The following is a 23,891-nucleotide window of genomic DNA, read 5'->3' as shown; positions in this document are numbered from 1 at the left end:
ACTTTGAATAAAGGTCTGCTCAGTATGATTGCTCTTCAGAAACATGATTTCAACTTCACGGTTTTCTGAGGAATTTATTTCTCTAGTTTCTGGCTACTAGTGTGAAGATGAAGATGAAAATAATGATAATTCTGGGAGTCAAAGGAAGTAAGCTCAACTCTTCTCACAAGAACACCAAAATCACAACTAACCACTGAACAACCATCAACAAAAAAATGCTGGGACCTACCAAAAAAAGATACCCTACATCTAAAGATAAGGAAGAAGCCACAAAAAGATAGTAGGAGGGGCACAATTGCGATAAAATCTTTGTGAATTCCAAAGGCAAAGCTCTCATTTCAAAACATAGGAATCTTTTGATTTTCATCTTAGTTGAAGATCTTCTCCCTGATCTAAAGAAGCAAATTGAAGGTAATGTAGCTGGATAGATAGATCAACCAATAATGTCATTTAAATGGCAACACAATTCCTGGAGGGATTAAAAACAACTGTACTTGTCCTACAAATCTAGTCTTTGCAAGAACAGAAATGCAGCTCTTGAAGCAGTTCAAACCCACCTACCCTTTCTTCTAATCCCCAAACCTCCCCTATTTATCTCAAAATGCTTTCAGATATTATACAAAATCCGGATTTAAGAAACAAAAGTCCTCTTGGAGGAACTTGCATTCTTTCCCTATGACTTTGAGATGTAAATATTCCATCTGGTCTTCTCTAGGATCACTTATCTAGGCCTTCTCTTTGAAATGCAAACTTCAGGGAGGAAATTCTTATCAGAAAGAAAAAGAACCGCTATTTGAAATTTAGGCAAATAACAAATCTTAAGAGTTTTCCCCATAAATATTAGTCAAAAGTTTAAGCCAGCTGAGCAGGTAAACTTAACTTATTCCATCTGCCAAAAACACAATTTGGATCCAACTGTTACTAGTGAAATTCGCATTATTGTACTTGTCTCATGGCTAAAATTTTAAAATGAAAGCTATAAGATCTCTGTTGGCCTCTTTCTGTACGTTTCAATGTACTGATGCCAAGCAGGGTCCTGTGGGCCTCCCGGGCATGAAGGCCTCTTTGTCCCCCATTTCTTGTAGGCAAGACTTTAGCCTCCATGAAGTTCCCTGGGTTCCAAAAGGCAGATTTGAACAGTTGCTAATCAAGGTAGGAGCAGCCATAAAACCACCTGAGGCAAGATTAAAGGGACCAGAGAAGCTCATCAAGATTAGGAGACCTGAGACCCTGCACACACCCTAATCAGCAACACCACCCTTTTGAAACTTTGCAGAAGAAAGAAGAATGCAAGACTGTTACTGTCTTGATCCTTATCACATACCTCTGACCAGAAGTTCTGACTATAAAAACCTCTCCCTATTCCCCAGGGAGCAGGGCACAGTTCTTGAGGCACCAGCCTACTGTGTTCCCTCTTTGCCTGGCAAAGAAATAAAGCCACTCTTTCTTTCTCCTCCATAACTCTGTTTCTGTATTTCTGTTCAGCATTGGTGCACAGAGAGCCAAGATTTTGGCAAAGGTATCTTTATACGCATGTCACAGATGTGATATTTTTCTACGTTTGGATGGTATTGCCAAAAATTGATTTGTGAAAGGGCTCTATTTAATTTCCTTAAAGAAAAATAAGAGCTTATTAATTAAGTATTTCTAGGGTGTCAGAAATATTGAAACTCGCCTCATTGTTTTTTCAAGGTCACGTGATCTGAAATTATCTTTGGTTAATAAAAGCTAATTTAGGTTTTTTTTAAAATCAAAACAGGCATCTCTTTAGCATTCAGCCTTAAATATAATGAAGACTTGAAACTTTTATTCTACCTAGGTTTACTAAAACTCAAATAAGCTCATGTTATGTCTGTTATGGAATTTTTCAGCAAGAAAAATAACTTAAAATGGTGGTTAGCTGTTTCATGTTTCATGAAAAGTTCATGAGTAATCTAAATATAATTGTTAAAAAGAAATTAGATAGATGTAAGATGAAAGTTTGCAAATGGACTTTTCAGCAATAATTGTGCTTTACAGTATGTCTACTTAAGAATTACTTTCCAAATCTTTTTGGTTACCTGAAATTTTAAAGTTATAGTAAAATAAGTTAAGTGACATATTCATTGAATATCTAGATCATTTCCAAGCTAAATAATATACTAAAATATTAATTACTGATTGATTTATCCACATTTGGTTTCTTTTTACAGAGGAACTAAAGATAGTTCTGTATATTAAACATGTTTTTTGCCACATTGAAAAATTTACTCTAAGAATATACTTTTAAAGGTTATAAAATGTGTTTATAAATTTGTCAGTCCATAATTGCTTGCTTCTTACTTTTCACTAAAATTAAGATTTCTAAGAGTTTAGAATTCTAACATGTATAATAAAACTAGTAGAACTCGTAAGGGAAATATTTCTGTATGCAAGAAAAGTAGAATATATTTTTGGCTAAGAAAAGGAGATGCATTTTTGCAAAAGTACAGTTGTCTTAAAGTAAAGCTGGTTATTTCAGAATGAGAATGAGGAGAACAAAGAACAAACTAAATGGAAATAGAAAGTTGTGAAGGGAGAGAGAGAGAGAGATAGTAGAAAAGAAAGAGAGAAAGAGAAAAAACTCCTATGTGGCCAAGCTGGCTAAAATTGAGTTAATTTATTATAAATATTTTATAAATAAGTTTCAATATAAGCAGAGAACTTATGTAAAACTGGAAATTAATTTTCTTTCATTTGCTGAATGGATAACTCTTTTAAGACTATTCATCTGCTTTTGATTAGCAATTGTGAAAAGTTTTGCTTTACCTTTTAAGTAATCTGCCAAGAAAGCAAAGATTTTGTTTTTTTATTGTTTTTTTTTTTGCGGTACGCGTGCCTCTCACTGTTGTGGCCTCTTTCGTTGCGGAGCACAGGCTCCAGACGCGCAGGCTCAGCGGCCATGGCTCACGGGCCCAGCCGCTCCGCAGCATGTGGGATCCTCCCGGACCGGGGCACGAACCCGCGTCCCCTGCATCGGCAGGTGAACTCTCAACCATTGCACCACCAGGGAAGCCCCTGATTCCCTTTTTTATATATCTCAGGTCATTGCAGAGAGGGGTAATCCAACATCTAAATGACTGTTGGATTTTCCATGATACTGGCAATCTTATAGCTTCAGTTTCCCTGGAAAAACTCAGTCTCCTCTCTATCATGTCAACCTCTAACTCTGGAGGTCTATTTTCCTGTTTCTGGTTAACAATCCCAAACCAAGGGAATATTGTATCCAAGTTCTGCACAACAGGACACAAGGCAAGTGTAATCAAAATAAAACCAGCCATGTGGCCTACAGACCCTTACATTTCACTGGCTTCTATGACTGTTTTAAGAACCACAGACTCAAAGAGAAATTACCGGGAGGCATCACTGATTCAAATTTTCTTCCTTTGGCAGGTCCCTACTCCTCTGGCTGTGAGTAATTGCAAATGAGGTGATGGTCAAGAATCTCTTAACTCTTGACAATATTACAGAATCTGTTGCTAAAGTAATAGCTCCCCAACAAAGTTCCACAGACTCTCTGGCCAAAATTGTTCTTGACAATAGGATAGCCCTTGGTTATCTCTTGACTGAACAAGGAGGTGTCTGTGCTGTAGTCAACATCACTGGTTGTACTTGAAGTAATATTTTGGGGGAAGTCAAGGTCCAAATACATAACACCTAAGAACAAAGCTCATTGGCTACAACAAATCCAATCTGATTCACCTTGTAATTTTGATTTATTGAGCTGGTTCCCTACAGGATTGGGATCATGGTTTAGATCTATACTACAGTTTGGTCTCTTTATCTTGTTTGTAGTTTTATTTTGTGTTGTGATCTTTAAAGTATACAGTTTCTGTTTACCCAGTCTTTGTAACAATACGAAGCCTGGTAGACGGATGCTTTGCCCTGTGTTGTGAATGATATCTAAAACCTGTATCTTCGACAAAGTCTTCCTGCTTTGACCCTCCACTTAGACCCAATATAAGAAGTTGCTCAAATGTGGCCTTTTGGTTGCTACTAAATACAAAATCTTCTCTCACCCTGAAGAAAGATGTCCAATCATGGCGTCGTGTAGAAAAATAAACAAAAAAAGTTGATCAGTCAAAAAGTGAAGTCTATGCAGAAGAAATGCTTAGCAATATGTTGGGTGATCAAACACCCTAATAGGTACTTGCTCAAAAAGGGGAAACGTGAAACCAAAGTAAAATGAGGTGACATATATCAGGGACAAAATATAGGTGGTCAACACAAGCTCATAAAGGAAACAACCTAATCTCACAGGAACTTCTCAGAAATCAGCAAAGGACACCAGCCAATCCACAACGGCCAAGTCTGTTCATGCCATCTCTAGACTTCTTTGTTTCTGTTTCAGCTACCTTGATTCAAATTGGTTTCTGAAATTTCTTGTTCAAAAGAAGTCAATAAAATCCAGTTGTCATTTCCCTTGTTGGTGGGGCAGGACACATGAAGGTGGTCCTCCTCAGCTTCGAGGGATATGTACTCTATCTAACAATGTTTCTGATAGAATAAAAGGGAAAGAAAGAAAGAGAGAGAGAGAGAGGGAGGGAGGGAGGGAGGGAGGGAGGGAGGGAGGAAGGAAGGAAGGAAGAAAGAAAGAAAGAAAGAAAGGGGAAAGGAAGGAAGGGAAAAGGAGGAAAACAATGCTTAAACAAAATGGTTGATCAGGAATGCTTTCTGTGAAAACTCTTGATGAAAAGGGGAAAATGTAATAGGATTTCAATCCAGAATGGAACTGGAGGATATGAAATGGAGAATTTCATGCCTGTGCCCTCAGAGGAATGGAACTTAAGAGACTGATTTCCATTAAATGCCTGGTTTACAGAAGACCAAGCATTATCTCCTGACCCATGAAGATCCACCAAGAATCTCTCTCCATCTTCAAGCCAATGAATTTAGTGCCTTGACATCTGGCTGGACTCCCCACTCTTTGCAGTCCCTGCCTGTAAATACAGCCCAACCCAAACCTTAAATGGACTTGCCTGTAGTTCACTACAGCATGTGTTTCCCAAATTACAATCCCTCTGCTATCCCCAAATGACCTCAATTTCAGGTAATTGGAGCTTGTCTCAGTTTACTGTTTTATTTAGGTTACTATCTTGATACCATTAGCTTGAAACACATTTTATTGAAAATATTTGCAGTATGTTTGAAAATCAAGGAATAAAAAAAATTCAAATAAAATATTTTAACTGACTTGTAGAAATTTCAGCCATTCGTACTAAGTAGTCTCAATCATTCTCCCTTTAGGCAGATGACATAAATGCATCGGGTAAAGATAAAGTTTCAGTTGCAAAATAACAAGGATTTTTGCCAATAGATGAATAAAAGAATAAGAAGTTTATTAAAACTAAATACAGTCAGAGTAGAATTTAAAAAATAAAAATGGCTATTATGCAGTAGCCAGATGATGGAAGATAAAAAAAGGAGGTTTTTGTTTTTAAATTTATGGAACATCACCCCAGTAATATTTACCATTTGACAAAGCTATTGCCTACCCTTTTAAGCTTTAGTGATTTCAGATCGCTAATGTGAAGTTCAAGTGGCTCTCTAATTGTCTAACCTAGTTAGGAAAAGGTTTACACTGTAGGTCTATATTTGTCAAAATAATTTTTAGCTCATATGCTGTATTCCATCATTTTGTTCTCTTTAGGTAATTAAATGCAATTTTAGATGGCGTTGGAGTTAAATTATGTTAGTAATTATAGTATAATGATAAAACCCCAGGCTATTGATCCAAGAGTATTTGTAGTTTCTTTTATTCAGTGTACTGTTTGAAACATGATTTATTACTGCCTTAGGCCAGCATCGGTAAAATGAAAGATCTGAACTTACGATATCCATTACGATTCTTTGGGGACCAGAATAGCTGTCTTCAATCTTTGTCCTAAGATCATAGTTGAACCCTAGTAAAGAAAATGGATTCTCTTTTCATGCTAATTCAAATATGAGTGTTTTTTTCAAATAAATAATTAGAGGTGAAGAAAAGAAGAACAAAGAAATAAGAGAAAATGTTAATGAAGAAAAGGGAGAAAATGAAAACAAGGAAGAGAAAGGAGAAATGAGTGGAGAAGGAAGTTAAGAAAGAGAAAGAGAAGCACAAATAGATGAAGCAGGTGAAGTGGACATAGAAACATCTAAACAAGGAGCGGGAGCCTGAGAAGGGGGAGAGGGAGGGGAAGAGAGGGAAGGGGACAGAGGTGGAGGAGGAAACAAAGGAGAAGGAGAAAGCTACACTTTCTGTGTCTTATGTGGAGAGAAGACTCAATTTAAAAGCATTTTGGGATTTCTTAAGGTTAGCCAAGCCAATTCATTTTCAGCTGGTGATCCAAGTTTTATTCAGGTTCCACATCAGGTGCAGTAACATGAGACTTGAAATTTGAGCTGAGATAATGGAATACTGGGCATGCATTTTATCAGTGTGTGTTAGAACAAATGTGGAATGGTTCTGGAGACATACCGTGTCTCCCAGCCTTGCTGATTTAGCAGAAATCGCTTCATGATAGTAGAAAATGATGATGTGGCACCCTGAAGCTATAGTGGCAGCTTCCGATTTTGCACCTGAGCTTTCCTGACTGGAGCACAGTGATGCCCTCTGGAACCAGAAATTAGCTTATTTAGCAGCTCAGACTGGGGCAGCCCTGTGTCTCTGTGTGTGTAATAAGGGACATCTCCTGATTTGACAAACAGCCTCCTGATGAGGGCAGGAGAAGCAGCTCCTTCGGCAGCCTGGTTCTGCAGTATAGACTTGGGAATGGATTCTGGAATCTCACCCTACAGAGTTGTTTTTTTTTTTTTTTTTTTTTTGCGGTACGCGGGTCTCTCACTGTTGTGGCCTCTCCCTTTGCGGAGCACAGGCTCCGGACGCGCAGGCTCAGCGGCCATGGCTCACGGGCCCGGCCGCTCCGCGGCATGTGGGATCTTCCCGGACCGGGGCACGAACCCGTGTTCCCTGCCTCGGCAGGCGGACTCTCAACCACTGCGCCACCAGGGAAGCCCCCCTACAGAGTTTTATTCAGCCATCTCAATAATTCTGTAAGCCTTCTGACATGCTCTAATAAATACTTCAATTCTAATTGTCTAGGGTAGAGTCTGTTCTCTTGCATCAGAATATTGACCAATATGAAGCCCCAAAGAAAATATACAGAATACATAAAAGATAATTTTTAAAGGCTATTTTTAAAGTAGATGAAGTGATTAGGTTGAATAATAATCGACCCTGATTGTACGTCTCCCTTTGTGCTTTCTCTCTTTTTCACTCCCAGTTACTTCCTGCTTTCTTCTCTCTGTCCCTTGTTTGTTGCCTCAACATTCAGAGGAAAGTTAAGAGTACATTTGGCTACAATGTCTGCCAAGAAATCATTTTCTGAAATGGTTGTGTTGTGGTTTGATATAATTTCAAATCCACTTGTTTATGACTTAAGTGAAGTTGTTTTAACCAACCTGTTTATGACAAAGACAAAAAAAAAGTTGTTTTTAGAAGTAGAGTTGTCTTGATATAAGAATGAAGAAAGTTGTATCAGGATGTCATCATCTCATCTGTCGCCCTTGATAAGCAATTAGTAGCTCAGATGCTGAGAGGCTTTGCAAGGGGCTGATCAATAAAAAACAGGTAAAGAAGCAACATGGTGAGGGGACATTTAGACTATAAATACTATACTGGGAGTTTGTGAGGAATAGTCGAGAGTGTCTGTCAGGGCAGCTGAGTAAAATGTTAAATGCCAAAATTCTGGGCTAGAATCAGGAGTCGTTATTCAACTTCTCTTTATATCAGTTTTCTCCTCTGTAAAGTGGGAATATATTAACTGAATCACTTTGCTGTACAGCAGAAATTAACATAACATTGTAAATCAACTATACTTCAATAAAATAAATTTAAAACATAAGACTTGAGGACACTGGGAGGGGGAAGGGTAAGCTGGGACGAAGTGAGAGAGTGGCATGGACATATATACACTACCAAATGTAAAACAGATAGCTAGCGGGAAGCAGCCACATAGCACAGGGAGATCAGCTTGGTGCTTTGTGACCACCTAGAGGGGTGGGATAGGGAGGGTGAGAGGGAGACACAAGAGGGAGGGGATATGGGGATATGTGTATATGTATAGCTGATTTACTTTGTTATAAAGCAGAAACTCACACACCATTGTAAAGCAATTATACTCCAATAAAGATGTTAGAAAATAAAAAGCTTTGCAAAAAGAAACTGTCATGTTCAGAAGTATTAATTAACAACTTAGATCACGCTGTGTATCTGAGAGTGTCTTTATGATGTTTTAATGGAAAGTCTTATCTTCTAGAGTTAATGGTCAGACCCTGCTGAATAGCAGCTTCAGGATATAATTATAAATGATGAAGAGTAATCCAAAGTCATGTGGATACAGTATATCAAAGTTGGACCCCTGTTAGAGTCGGAAAGGGACCTTTAGTCTGAGAATAATAGCCTCTGAGTGCACACATCTGGGAAATATGAATATCCAAACCCTCTCAAAACTTCCTGTCTAAGAGTAACATTTTTTGTCTTTTTCCAGAAAATTTTTTTTTTAAAAAAAACAGGTTTCCTTGTCTGCAGACTGCATAGTGTTTCCACCTTAAGTAGACATATTGCATGATAAAGCTTGTTCCTCTCAAGATCTTCCAAACCAACACACTTCTTTGTGCAAATAACCACCATGAGGATACAGCATCACCCAAACTGGGAGTACTGTCTCTGCTCCAGAAAAAGAAAAAGAAAGTATCTTAATTCTCCTGCCATAAATGAGAAAAATAAAGCTCATTAAATATGTGCTGGAAGGAACCTGTATAACATGTTTGGAGAGATGTATCTTTAAAGGAAGTTGAACAAGAGTAGGAGATACATAAGGTTAGATAAGGGAGAATACATTGAGAAGTGGACTTGATCCTGGCTAAAAATTCAGTGTTCTGGAAAGGAAAGACAGAATTTGCCTAATAAACTGCTGTGATATCACCTTGAACTCTGAATGGAATGATGCCCTATGGTAAATAAGATTGAGACATCAGTGTATCTTCAGTGTTGTGTAGACTGAAAAAAATGCGCAAGGTGAGAGTTGTGAGTTAAGTTTTATTTGGGGCAAAATGAGGACTAGAGCCCAGGAGACAGCTTCTCAGAGAGCTCCAAGGAACCGCTCCAGAGGGGTGGGGGTGAGGTCCGTACACATGTGATTTTGGTGAAGGGGGGTCGTGCAGCCAAGCACACATTTTGGCACAAGGTTGCTGCTGGTCATAAGAAGCAGATGTTTCCATGAATAATTTTAGTGTTTTTCTAGATTTGAAGAGATGCAAGACGTTGGGTTCATAAAATCGTGTCTTGAAAATATCTAACTAACTGAAGGCCTGTTCTGCCAGTTTCTCCCAGAGCACAGAGGGCCCCCTTCCTGACCTCCACCCTGAACTCCTTTCAGGGTGTACTGAAGGTCAGCAGATGCAGTGGCTACTGACCTAATCCTTGTAGAGGCAGATGGCAAGTAACAACTTTTGGTTGGCAGTAACATTATAGGAAGGTCTCTAAAGTCTCCGGGAATAGGTGATGTTAGATTGGATTTACAGTGTAAGATCTGAGAAATTTCTACTTTTTATATTCCTTGGGAAGGTCCAGAGATCACTCCCTTCAATGAAGGGATAAGGGGTGACCTGGCGAGAAGGCACCAGAATCTTCTGAAGTTTGTTACTGGCTGGCTACATCTAGCTAGAGGTAATAATGGAAGATGTTTCCATGGAACAGAGCTTCCTAATGAAAGAAGCTCTTTTGCCCCTTTCCTGTTGGCCCATTTCTTTTCCCCTCTAAACATGAAAGAACCTAATTATAGGAATGAGATCACTAGGCAATTTAACTCCTGACTTATGCTCTCCTGAATGTACACCATGCCTTGCCTAACCTGTTGATCCTTTTTCCTAGATTAAAATAAGTAAGAATGAAGAATTAAGTAAAGAATGACTAAATAGAGTGACAGATATAGAAAATAAACTTATGGTTACTGGGGGGTAAGGGGGGAGGAGGGATAAATTGGGATATTGGGATTGACATATACACACTACTATATATAAAATAGATAACTAATAAGGACCTACTGTACAGCACAGGGAACTCTACTCAGTACTCTGTAATGACCTATATGGGAACAGAATCTAAAAAAGAGTGGATATATGTATATGTATAACTGATTCACTTTGCTGTACAGCAGAAACTAACACAACATTGCTAATCAATTATACCTCAATAAAAATTTTAAAAAAGTAAATAAATGAAAACAAGAAGACATAGAACAATGTAGGTACTGTGTAGGTTGTAGGGGTCTCATTTGATGTTGACAAGTGACTGTAGCATCAAGATCAGACTCACTTCAAAAGCGAGACCAGGAGAATCAGAGGCCCTCTTGTGAATGCTGAACCGGTGCTCAAAGCTGTCTCGTGAATGATTGTCTAAGGGAGCTCAGAATTGGGTATTAAATCAGGGGAATGCAAAACTCCCCACCATTTCCCTTTCTTACATGAAGAACTAATTCATTCATGGAGTTTTTTGCTTGCTCGTAGGTCATGTTTTTGTTTAAATTTATTAAATAATTTGTTTTAAAAAAAAAAAAGAATGAGTAGATCTGTACCCCAATAGACCCCTTAGCAATTCTGCAGGCTGATCGTGTGGGCAAGATAACATCTGAAGAGTCAGCCAGTCTGCACACAATGGAGAATGATGCAGAGCTCAACCTCCTGCTGATGATTCACTGACATTCTTCCCCCTTTTTTTCCCTTAAAAACTGTCATGACTGAGCAGAATCTTCAGAGTTGATCTTAGGACACAAGTCCAACTTCTCCTCAGATTGCCGTCTTTTCTGATTAAAGAGGCTTTCCCTTCTGCTAAAATTTGTCTCTCCAATTTATGGCTTTTGAGCAGTGAGCAGCTGAATCTGAATTCAATAACACTAATTTCAACATGGATGATAGAATTCTGGAATGGCAGTGCCAGGTTAAGACACTTTTTACCTTCGTATGTAAAATATTTCTATTTCCTAATGTGCAGCAAAACTGGGAGGCTCACAGTGTGCCTGGACTCTCAGAGTATCTGCCTAATATGGGGCCGTGGGATTTGGGGAATTACATGGGTGACAAAAGGCAAGGTTTTTGGTGCTTATGCAAGGTGAGGATTTGGAGATGAATAGGGGATAACTCCCCTCCATTCCCATGTAAAGCGAGACCTTTGGAGAAATACAGGCTCAGAGAAAGCACAGTGAGAGAAAAACGTCTTCATTTCTAGCAAATGGAAACACGTACATACACAAACGTGTCTGTTTTGCCTGAGTTTGGATGGATCTTTTTTTTCTTACGTAAGAATTTGTAAATACAGGCCTGTGCTTATAATGATGTGGGGTTTGAGATTATCTATTAGTAAAGCCTATCAAAACCAAAGCAGGATCATCAATGTACAATGATTCCAGTGGGAGCTATTCCGAGTGCTCAGCAGAGGCAAACACCAGTTTCCACAAAGTGAAAACCCCTCAACCCAGCCTCACAGGACCCACCAACTCAGCCAGTCATCAATTCACATGTAAAACATAAAAACTCACAAAATGAGCCAAGTATGAGACAAGAGAAACAACAGACGGAATTAAAGGCAATCTTCCTTAGGACCAGAGGTGCCCAAAATCGTAAAGACAGATATACCTTAGAAGACTATCAACGTAACATGTTACATTAACAGATTAAAGGACAAAAGTAAAACTATCTCAATGAGTAAAAACAAAAGTAGCCTCATAATGCCCCCTCTCATTCATAAGAATTTTTCTGTGTGCTTCACCAATACTTCACAGCCAGCACCAATTTTAAGGCTGAAATATTAGAACCATTTCCTTAAATGAAACTAGACAAGTTCTTGATAGTTAATGATCAAAGTTATTTTCAAAAATGGTTGAAAGTTATTCAGTCAGTAGTAAAGGAAAACAATAAAATGATACTGATAATACTGATAATAAAATGTTAAATGATAATAAATGATATAAATGATAATAAAATGTTAAAATACTATTATTCACCCATATAAACATATTTTCTAATTATTATGTCTTTCAATGGCATAAAATCCAGGTTTCATAATTTCTTACCTACAGCAAATATTTTGAAAAGCTTGGGATTTTATGTAATTTCTACAACCAACTTTATTTATTGTTTCACCTTCAGCCTAAGTAATTGTCAATAATTATGATCCTGTTATATACTTCTGTGATTTACATAATCGACTCCAGTACCATTCCGCAGGCGTGGTTGTGATATGTATATTAGTGCATAACTCTCTGGTTTTGGTAGCTCCAAATAATATTTGCACAGAATAATATAAAATAGTCCATTATCACAGTCTTTTGTAGTTTGATTTAGCTTTTCTGGTCAATGCATATTACATTATTTTAATCATTGTTTCTACTGGGAAATCTATAAGTTACTTGATCTGTAACAATTTAGGTTACTTCCATTTTATTTTAATCATTTGTATATGATATCCTTAATATAGAATCACATACACATTTCAGACAGAACCTATTTATTCTCTCCTTTCCAGTGTAACAGTAATAATATATTTTTCTTTGTCATTACAAATAAAATTTGAAATTCTAATACATGGGTCTCTAGGTTCAGTGAAGCTATGTTTAAAGACGCAGAAACAGAAAAATATGTAAATCTCTGATTCGGAAATGGATTTGATCCAAACACTTATTTTTAAGTTTGCTGATTCATGCTCAGAAAGAATTCTCTCTTTGAGCCAGTGCTTGAAATGAAGCTAGCCCATAAAATCCATATACTGTGTAATGGTGCCTGCATACTACACCTCTTTCGTGGACTTACAGAAAAATACAAAAAACAACTAGTTTAATAAGACAGAAATGTTTACATTAATTAGTAAACATTTTGAATTTTACTCTGAATATTGTTTTCGTGAAAGACAGCAGCTTCAGAAGAGATATTTAGATGGAAGTTAATTGAAAATTGTCATGAAAATGCTTAGACCATTCATAACTTTTAGAGATTGATGATTCTGATTGTCATGCCTAATTTTATTTAATAGTTTTCATTTAGTTGAAAAATGTTTCGGTGTTTAGGATGTATTTATGATTTAGATGTTTTCTGGGTTACTTGCCAAATAAAGTTATAATTAAAACAATGTGTTTTCCTTAAGCAACTGGGGAAATAAGAAAAGTTTGGATGATGAATAAAAAGAATAAATAAAATTATTGTACACATAAGAAAAAGAAATAAAGTGAAGTTAAATTAGCTAACTCAGGTATATAAAAGTAGAGGAGAAACGTTTTTCCCCATTATTTATAACTTTCCTTTCATTCTGCTTTATGTATGGGCAATAACAATTTTTTAAAAATGGGATATTGAAAAAATAAGTTATCAGCCTCCCTCCCCTGCTTCAGGTCCCCTCTCCAGAGATAACCATTTTTTAACTTTTCCATTTTTAGTTATTTGATGATTAATTACAGAACTTTGACTCAGATACCTTCTTTTATCTTATTTTTCTTAATTTAAAAATCCTTTAGAGATAATGCATTAATGTATCACTTGGAGAGCAGGGTGAGGGCTGGCCACCGCCTGCCTGGAAGAAACTGCCCTCTCACTGCCTGCAAAGCACGGGCCACGGTGTCCACCTGGCAGAACCGAAGCAACATCACCTCTTCCCTGCTGCGGAGCATGCCTTGTGGAGGCTGCGGGCCAGCTTCCCACGGCAGCGCCTGCTGGAGGGATGTCCAGCACAGGGCTGAGCCTGCGGTCAGAGCTCCGAGCGGGACCTGGCGCCCCTTCGCACGTACAGAGGTTGCTTGAGGATGGCCGTGGGACGAGTGTGCCCTGGCACACCCAGAAGGTGCTGGACAAACGCAAGTTCTCCTGCTGCGCCAGGGCGGCCACGGGGCCCCTCCCCCTTTGCGTTCTGCCCTGACGCCTGAAAGACTCCCTATGACCTGGGGGCGCCGACCTGGAAGGAAGGAGACTGCTTCGGACTTCCAGACGGCAGAGGGTGCCGGGGAGCAAGACCAGGGGGGAGGTGGGTGCCGCCTAGGATGTTAAGGGGCACCCATTCTGCAGCCCATGGGACTCCCTAGGCCAAAGACCCAGCTGCCTCGGAAAGGCGACTTTCCCCAGGAAGCAAAGCATCTCCTGGCCTTTGACAGCACCCACCTCCAGCCACATGCCCCCTTGCAGCCCTGGAAAGGCCAGAGCTGTGACCTGCACCCGGGAAAGACCAAAGGGAACTGGGCACCAGAACGTGTGGGTGACTTTGGTGTGGGGGGTGTGACCTTCGGGTATGAAGGGAAGCTATGGCCTGTCAGGCTCATGGGGGCAGCCGCCTGGCCCCCTCAGCCTTGGTGGCAGCCTTGCCCCTAAGGCACTGGCCAGAGACAGCCTGCAGGTTGAAATGAAGGAGGTAGCCCCACCCTTTCAAATGGAGGAGCCTTAGCCTTTAGCCCTGTTAAACTCCGAGTGGCCTTGGGGTCCTTCTTCTCTTTTCTTTAAGAATAAGGCAAATTTGTTGCCGACTGGTTCTACCGTGCCATCCTACAGAAGTCCACCAGTGTTTCTCCACTTATCTGGTCTCTGTGTCCTTTAGTCCAAGTGTAGTGTTTCCATGCATATTACCCCGTAATCTCTTTATTTAGTTCTAGTCCTTAGGCTTTCTCTCCAGAATGGTTAGGAGACATTTGGTTCGTTCAAACTATCTGTAAGACATTTGGTCCACACCAAAATGTCCTTGATACTTGGTCCTGACAAAAACCGCTTGGCATGGACCAAATAGGTCCATGGACATTTTGGAAAGGACCAGAAGTCTTACAAGGCTCCAGAGCACACTCACATTGTTTACGGTATAAATAGGCTGAGAATTTTGTAAATCTTCAAGTTCTAGTTCCTTCTGACTTAACATTTTCTCCAATTCATCTCTTTCCTCTCACATTTTACTAAAAGCAGTGAGGGGAAGGCAGGCCACGTTTTAGCACTTAGCTGAGAAATCTCAGCTAAATATCCAGCTTCACTGTGTAAGTTCCGCCTCCAAACACAAAAACTCAGTTCAGCCAGGTTCCCGGCCACCTTGTATCAAGAATGGCCCTTTTCTCCCGTTTCCAATAACCTGTTCCTCGTTTCTGTCCCAGAACTCATCATGTACTTCTACCAACATTCAGAATTATCTGTGTACCATCAAAGAAGACAGAGGATTTATCTACAGCTCTCCTCTTTTCTTTCTGATACTCCCCAGACTCACCTTTAATGTTCATATTTCTACCAACAGTCCCTTCACAGCAATCCAGGCATTTTCTCACATGTACCTCAAAACTCTTCTAGCATCTCTCCATCACCCACTTCCAAAGCTGCTTCCATATTTTTAGGTATTTGTTACGGCAGAACCCCACTGCTCTGTATCAAAGTCTGTCTTCCTCTGCTCAGGCTGCTCTAACAAACATCACAGACTGGGTGGCTTAAACACAGACATTTATTTCATTCTGGAGGCTGGAAGTCTGAGGTTAAGGTGCCAGCAGGGCTCCTTTTTCTTCAGACCTCTCTATTTGGCTTGTAGATGATTCTTGCTGTGTCCTCATATGGTCTTCCTTCTGTCAAAAATTATTCTTTTGTTGAGGTATAGTTGATGAATAATATTATATTAGCCTTAGGTGTATAACATAGTGAGGGGGGGAAGCTGGGGCAAAGTGAGAGTAGCATCGACATATATACACTACCGAATGTAAAATAGCTAGCTAGTGGGAAGCAGCCGCATAGCACAGGGAGATCAGCTTGGTGCTTTGTGACCACCTAGAGGGGTGGGATATGGAGGGAGGGAGGGAGATGCAAGAGGGAGAGCATATGGGGATATATGTATACGTATAGCTGATTCACTTTGTTGTACAATAGAAACTAACACAGTATTGTGAAGCAGTTATACTCCAATGAAGATCTATTAAAAAAAAAATCTATCCCAGATTTCGGAAATTCAACATAAGTCCCCTTTTGCACCATTTTGCCCTAAAAGAAAGAATTTTAGAGGAATGCAAAAAAGAAAAAAAAAAAAATCCTGCCGTATGCGACAACATGGATAAGCCAGACACAGACAAATGCAATACAGCTCCACTTTTAGGAGGTATCCAAAGCAGTCAAACACATAGACACACAGAGTGGAATGGTGCTCACCTGACACCTGGGGAGTTACTGTTCAACATGTATGAAGTTTCGGTTATAAGGTGAGTGAATTTTATTTTATTTTTTAATTTATTTTTTTTAAGTGAATATGAATTTTTAAACATTCAAGAAAGTGTTTAATAACTTATGTATTTTTTTACATCTTTATTGGAGTATAATTGCTTTACAATGGTGTGTTAGTTTCTGCTTTATAACAAAGTGAATCAGTTATACATATACATATGTTCCCATATCTCCTCCCTCTTGGCATCTCCCTCCCTCCCACCCTCCCTATCCCACCCCTCTAGGTGGTCACAAAGCACCGAGCTGATCTCCCTGTGCTATGCGGCTGCTTCCCACTAGCTATCTATTTTACGTTTGGTAGTGTATATATATCCATGCCACTCTCTCACTTTGACACAGCTTACCCTTCCCCCTCCCCATATCCTCAAGTCCATACTCTAGTAGGTCTGTGTCTTTATTCCCATCTTACTCCTAGGTTCTTCATGACATTTTTTTTTCTTATATTCCATATATATATCTCTTAGCATACGGTATTTGTCTTTCTCTTTCTGACTTACTTCACTCTGTATGACAGACTCTAGGTCCATCCACCTCACTACAAATAACTCAATTTCGTTTCCTTTTATGGCTGAGTAATATTTCATTGTATATATGTGCCACATCTTCTTTATCCATTCATCTGATGATGGACACTTAGGTTGTTTCCATTTCCTGGCTATTGTAAATAGAGCTGCAATGAACATTGTGGTACATGACTCTTTTTGAATTATGGTTTTCTCAGGGTATATGCCCAGTAGTGGGATTCCTGGGTCATATGGTAGTTCTATTTGTAGTTGTTTAAGGAAACTCTATACTGTTCTCCATAGTGGCTGTACCAATTCACATTCCCACCAGCAGTGCAAGAGTGTTCCCTTTTCTCCACACCCTCTCCAGCATTTATTGTTTCTAGATATTTTGATGATGGCCATTCTGACTGGTGTGAGATTATATGTCATTGTAGTTTTGATTTGCATTTCTCTAATGATTAATGATGTTGAGCATTCTTTCATGTGTTTGTTGGCAATCTGTATATCTTCTTTGGAGAAATGTCTATTTAGGTCTTCTGCCCATTTTTGGATTGGGTTGTTTGTGTTTTTGAGCTGCATGGGCTGCTTATAAATTTTGGAGATTAATCCTTTGTCAGTTGCTTCATTTGCAAATATTTTCTCCCATTCTGAGGGTTGTCTTTTGGTCTTGTTTATGGTTTCCTTTGCTGTGCAAAAGCTTTGAAGTTTCATTAGGTCCCATTTGTTTATTTTTGTTTTTATTTCCATTTCTCTAGGAGGTGGGTCAAAAAGGATCTTGCTGTGATTTATGTCATAGAGTGTTCTGCCTGTTTTCCTCTAAGAGTTTGATAGTTTCTGGCCTTACATTTAGGTCTTTAATCCATTTTGAGCTTATTTTTGTGTATGGTGTTAGTGTTCTAATCTCATACTTTTACATGTACCTGTCCAGTTTTCCCAGCACCACTTATTGAAGAGGCTGTCCTTTCTCCACTGTACATTCTTGCCTCCTTTATCAAAGATAAGGTGACCATATGTGCGTGGGTTTATCTTTGGGCTTTCTATACTGTTCCATTGAGCTATCTTTCTGTTTTTGTGCCAGTACCATACTGTCTTGATTACTGTAGCTTTGTAGTATAGTCTGAAGTCAGGGAGCCTGATTCCTCCAGCTCTGTTTTTCGTTCTCAAGATTGCTTTGGCTATTTGGGGTCTTTTGTGTTTCTATACAAATTGTGAAATTTTTTGTTCTAGTTCTGTGAAAAATGCCAGTGGTAGTTTGATAGGGATTGCATGGAATTTGTAGATTGCTTTGGGTAGTAGAGTCATTTTTACAATGTGATTCTTCCAATCCAAGAACATGGTATATCTCTCCATCTATTTGTATCATCTTTAATTTCTTTCATCAGTGTCTTATAATTTTCTGCATACAGGTCTTTTGTCTCCTTAGGTAGGTTTATTCCTAGATATTTTATTCTTTTTGTTGCAATGGTAAATGGGAGTGTTTTCTTGATTTCACTTTCAGATTTTTCATCATTATTGTATAGGAATGCAAGAGATTTTTGTGCATTAATTTTGTATCCTGCTACTTTACCATATTCATTGATTAGCTCTAGTAGTTTTCTGGTAGCATCTTTAGGATTCTGTATGTATAGTATCATGTCAGTTGCAAACAGTGACAGCTTTACTTCTTCTTTTCCAATTTGGATTCCTTTTATTTCATTTCCTTCTCTGATTGCTGTGGCTAAAACTTCCAAAACTATGTTGAATAAGAGTGGTGAGAGTGGGCAACCTTATCTTGCTCCTGATCTTAGTGCAAATGCTTTCAGTTTTCCACCATTGAGGATGATATTGGCTGTGGGTTTGTCATATATGGCCTTTATTATGTTGAGGAAAGTTCCCTCTATGCCTACTTTCTTCAGGGTTTTTATCATTAATGGGTGTTGAATTTTGTCGAAAGATTCCTCTGCACCTATTGAGATGATCATATGGTTTTTCTCCTTCAATTTGTTAATATGGTGTATCACGCTGATTGATTTGCATATATTGAAGAATCCTTGCATTCCTGGAATGAACCCCACTTAATCATGGTGTATGATCCTTTTAATGTGCTGTTGGATTCTGTTTGCTAGTATTTTGTTGAGGATTTTTGCATCTATGTTCATCAGTGATATTGGCCTGTAGTTTTCTTTCTTTGTGACATCCTTGTCTGGTTTTGGTATCAGGGTGATGGTGGCCTCGTAGAATGAGTTTGGGAGTGTTCCTCCCTCTGCTATATTTTGGAAGAGTTTGAGAAGGATAGGTGTTAGCTCTTCTCTAAATGTTTGATAGAATTCGCCTGTGAAGCCATCTGGTCCTTGGCTTTTGCTTGTTGGAAGCTTTTTAATCACAGTTTCAATTTCAGTGCTTGTGATTGGTCTGTTCATATTTTCTATTTCTTCCTGATTCAGTCGTGGCAGGTTGTGCATTTCTAAGAATTTGTCCATTTCTTCCATGTTGTCCATTTTATTGGCATAGAGTTGCTTGTAGTAATCTCTCATGATCTTTTGTATTTCTGCAGTGTCAGTTGTTACTTCTCCTTTTTCATTTCTAATTCTATTGATTTGAGTCTTCTCCCTTTTTTCCTTGATGAGTCTGGCTAATGGTTTATCAATTTTGTTTATCTTCTCAGAGAACCAGCTTTTAGTTTTATTGATCTTTGCTATCATTTCCTTCATTTCTTTTTCATTTATTTCTGATCTGATCTTTATGATTTCTTTCCTTCTGCTAAGTTTGGACCTGGTTTGCTAAGTTTGGACGTGGACCTGGGTGCTGGTTGTGTAGGCTTCCTGGTGGAAGGGACTAGTGCCTGTGTTCTGGAGGATGAGGCTGGATCTTGTCTTTCTGGTGGGCAGGTCCACGTCTGGTTGTGTGTTTTGGGGTGTCTGTGGACTTATTATGATTTTAGGCAGCCTCTCTGCTAATGGGTGGGGTTGTGTTCCTGTCTTGCTAGTTGTTTGGTATAGGGTGTCCGGCACTGTAGCTTGCTGGTCGTTGAGTGAAGCTGGGTGCTGGTGTTGAGATGGAGATCTCTGGGAGATTTTCGCCATTTGATATTATGTGGAGCTGGGAGGTCTCTTATGGACCAGTGTCCTGAAGTTGGCTCTCCCACCTCAGAGGCACAGCACTGACTCCTGGCTGCTGCACCAAGAGCCTTTTATCCACACGGCTCAGAATAAAAGGGAGAAAAAGTAGAAAGAGAGAAAGAAAGAAAGAGAGAAAGAAAGAAAGAAAGAAAGAAAGAAAGAAAGAAAGAAAGAAAGGATAAAATAAAATAAAGTAAGATAAAATAAAATAAAGTTATTAGAATAAAAAATAATTATTAAGAAAAAGCTTTTTTAAAAAGAAAAAAGGACAGATAAAACCCTAGGACAAATGGTGAACGCAAAGCTATACAGACAAAATCTCACACAGAATCATACACATACACACTTACAAAAGGAGGAAAAGGGGAAAAAATAGTAAATCTTGCTCTCAAAGTCCACCTGCTCAATTTGGGATGATTCGTTGCCTATTCAGGTATTCCACAGATGCAGGTACATCAAGTTGATTGTGGAGCTTTAATCCGCTGCTCCTGAGGCTGCTGGGAGAGATTTCCCTTTCTCTTTGTTCGCACAGGTCCCGGGACTCAGCTTTGGATTTGGCCCCGCCTCTGCCTGCAGGTCGCAGGAGGGCGTCTGTTCTTCGCTCAGACAGGACGGGGTTAATGGAGCCACTGATTCGGGGGCTCTGGCTCACTCAGGCTGGTGGGGAGGGAGGGGCACGGAGTGCGGGGAGGGAGGGGCACGGAGTGCGGGGCGGGCCTGCGGCGGCAGAGGCCGGCATGACGTTGCACGAGCGTGAGGCGGCGGCCGGCGTGACGTTGCACGAGCGTGAGGCGGCGGCCGGCGTGACGTTGCACGAGCGTGAGGCGCCGGCCGGCGTGACGTTGCAGCAGCGTGAGGCGCCGACCGGCGTGACGTTGCAGCAGCCTGAGGCGCCGGCCGGCGTGATATTGCACGAGCCTGAGGTGCGCCGTGCGTTCTCCCGGGGAAGTTGTCCCTGGGTCCCGGGACCCTGGCAGTCGCGGGCTGCACAGGCTCCCCGGAAGGGGGTTGTGGAGAGTGACCTGTGCTCGCACACAGGCTTCTTGGTGGCGGCAGCAGCAGCCTTAGCGTCTCCCGCCCGTCTCTGGGGTCCACGCTGTTAGCCGCGGCTCGCGCCCGTCTCTGGAGCTCCTTTAAGCAGCGCTCTTAATCCCTTCCAGGTACGTGGGGACTTTCTTGCCTTTGGGGAGGTCTGAGGTCTTCTGCCAGCATTCAGTAGGTGTTCTGTAGGAGTTGTTCCACGTGTAGATGTATTTTTGATGTATCTGTGGGGAGGAGGGTGATCTCCGCGTCTTACTCTTCCGCCATCTTCCCCCGCGCTCCCGAAGGTGAGTGAATTTTAGAGCTCTGGTGTACACCATTGTACTTGTAGTTAACAGTACTGTATTGTGCACCTAAAACTTTGTCAAGAGGGTAGATGTCATGCTAAGTGTTCTTACTACAACAACAGTGATAAAAAATGGTAGTTAAACAATGGGGGAAAAGGAGAGCTGGCCTCTTGTTTCATCTCTGAGAAGCAGGGGAAAGTTCTCTAATGAGGAAGGCATTTGGGGAAATGGGTGGCTTAGGGGCATCTCGGGCAGTATTGTCACTCAGCAAAATGTCCACAGCTATTAAAAAATGTGTTTTGTTTAAAACATTACACATTTTTTATATGACAAGAAAAAATTTTTTAAAAAGAAAGAAAAGCTCTCAGAAGACCATTTCTGTAGTTTGAAAATTGTGTTTGTGTCCTTGCCCATTTATCCCTATGATGCATTCATCCTTTTAGAATTGGTTGCATGAATTCTTTTCATATTAAAAGGTACTTGTCTGTCAAAAAAAAAAGAAAAGAAAATGTGAAAATTCATCTTCCTTAAAAGTAAACTATGCATGACCAACAAAATGAAAAACTAAATTAAAATAGAAGTACCTGTGTGAAATGATATACTTACATTAAATTCAACAAAGAATTGGTATTCAGAATATAGGAAAGATCTTTTAAAACGGTAAAAATACCCACAAACCGATAGAAAAATAGGTTTTATGACTAAAATATTTGTGTACGTTGACATATGCATAAAACTTCCCATCTAACTTGATATTCTAAGACGTGAAACTAAAAGCAACACTGATTTAATTTTCACACCATAATGATGGCGCACACACAGAAAGTCTAACAGTACCAAGCATTGGACAGGATGCAGAAGAGTGGACCCTCTTGCATTGCTACCCTGGTGACAGGATTAACTGGTAAAAGCAATCTGGAAAGTGATTCTGAAATATTTATAAAGCTGGAAAATGAACCAATTTTACCAGCCATCAATTCTGCTTCTAGTGAAAGCAAGCTTACATTGGCATCAGGAGTTGAAATATGATGCTATCCATTCCAATATTCTATGTGTTATCTGCTAATCATTATTTTTCTGGTTTCTTCTCATTTTTGAGACTTGACAACATTTGTGGTTGATATCTCCAGTCGTTTCCTTACAAGACCACCCATTAAACATTGCTGTTCAGTATTATTTCATTTTCGCCACATTAATAAATCATTTCTAGCAAACTGTACTGAGGCTTTAAAAATATCTTTATGTACCACCAAATACAAAAGCTCTGCATTCATAATGCAATTTTGGTTCAGTATTGCATTTATTCTCAAATTATAACTATAGATGACAGGTACTATATCCACCCCACTGGGTTTCACAGAGACATACCACAGATTTCAAAAATCTATTAGCACAGCTTTACTAAACAAATCTGATATGGTTCACTTAGGCTTACTCAAAGCTTGTTGCAAGGCTCTGCTTGTTATAAATCATACCAGGAAACTTCACAGTTATCATTGGCTCCTGATAAAAATTGACACCAGTTAGAGAAATTACACATCTTTAACAACCTGGAACTAAAACAAATAATTTCAAAGCTAACCCATTCTGGAAGCAAATATATATTTTCTTTCACATCTACTTTGTCAGCTCAAGAGAAAACGTTTGTAGCTCACATTATACTGCAGAACTAGCCTGAATCTTGTCTCCAAGTCCATTTGCACTTTTACATTTAAACAAACTGCAATAAATGCATGTTGATTTAAGTAGGAATGAATATTTTTATTTACAGCTTTACCTAAAATCTCTTCAAGACGTTTTTGAAAGTGAGAGATATGTATGTGACCATTATTTCTTAAATTATCATACTCTGATCATATTTATACCTCAAAAGTGGTTAGGGCTTCCCTGGAGGCGCAGTGGTTGAGAGTCCTCCTGCCGATGCAGGGGACGCAGGTTTGTGCCCCGGTCCGGGAGTATCCCACATGCTGCAGAGCGGATGGGCCCGTGAGCCATGGCCGCTGAGCCTGCGCGTCTGGAGCCTGTGCTCCGCAACGGGAGAGGCCACAACAGTGAGAGGCCCGCGTACCGCAAAAAAAAAAAAAAAAAGGGGGTTAAGTTTATTGACTATTTACCTTGTCGGCTTGCACCAAAAATCTTTTCTTTTTTGACATTGGGGAACATTTCAGGTAACATTGAACTGTCCATTGATGATACTTGGCAAGTTTCAGCTATAAAATGATCTGGATCGCATGTGTAGGATCCTCGATTATCTTTCCAACTGTTGCTACAATCATTACTTCCCTCAGGTTTTCTATTTCTTCCTGGTCCAATTTTGATAATTTATTATTTCTGAGAAAATTTCTCATTTCATTTATGATGCTTTTAGAAGTACATTGACATAAATTGAATGGAATTGTATAAATTTTATAATTTCATTCTGGCTATAATCTTGTTGATCTAGCTATTTATAATACTTTATTTTGATTATGAAATTGTTAATGCATCATAAAACAATTTTTAATATTGAAAACCTTATATATTTTAACATATTCCTTAGGACTTCAGGATAAATATTTAACTCTTTACAATGTGAGGAAATATTCCACTTTACCAACAAATAAAAAAAGAAAACTAATGACCCAGAGATTATCATACTAAGTGAAGTGGATTAGATAGAGAAAGACAAATATCATATGATATCACCTATA

This window comes from Orcinus orca, chromosome 4 (assembly GCF_937001465.1).
Source record: "Orcinus orca chromosome 4, mOrcOrc1.1, whole genome shotgun sequence".
NCBI lineage: Eukaryota > Metazoa > Chordata > Mammalia > Artiodactyla > Delphinidae > Orcinus > Orcinus orca.
Note: the sequence above shows the minus strand (reverse complement) of the source record.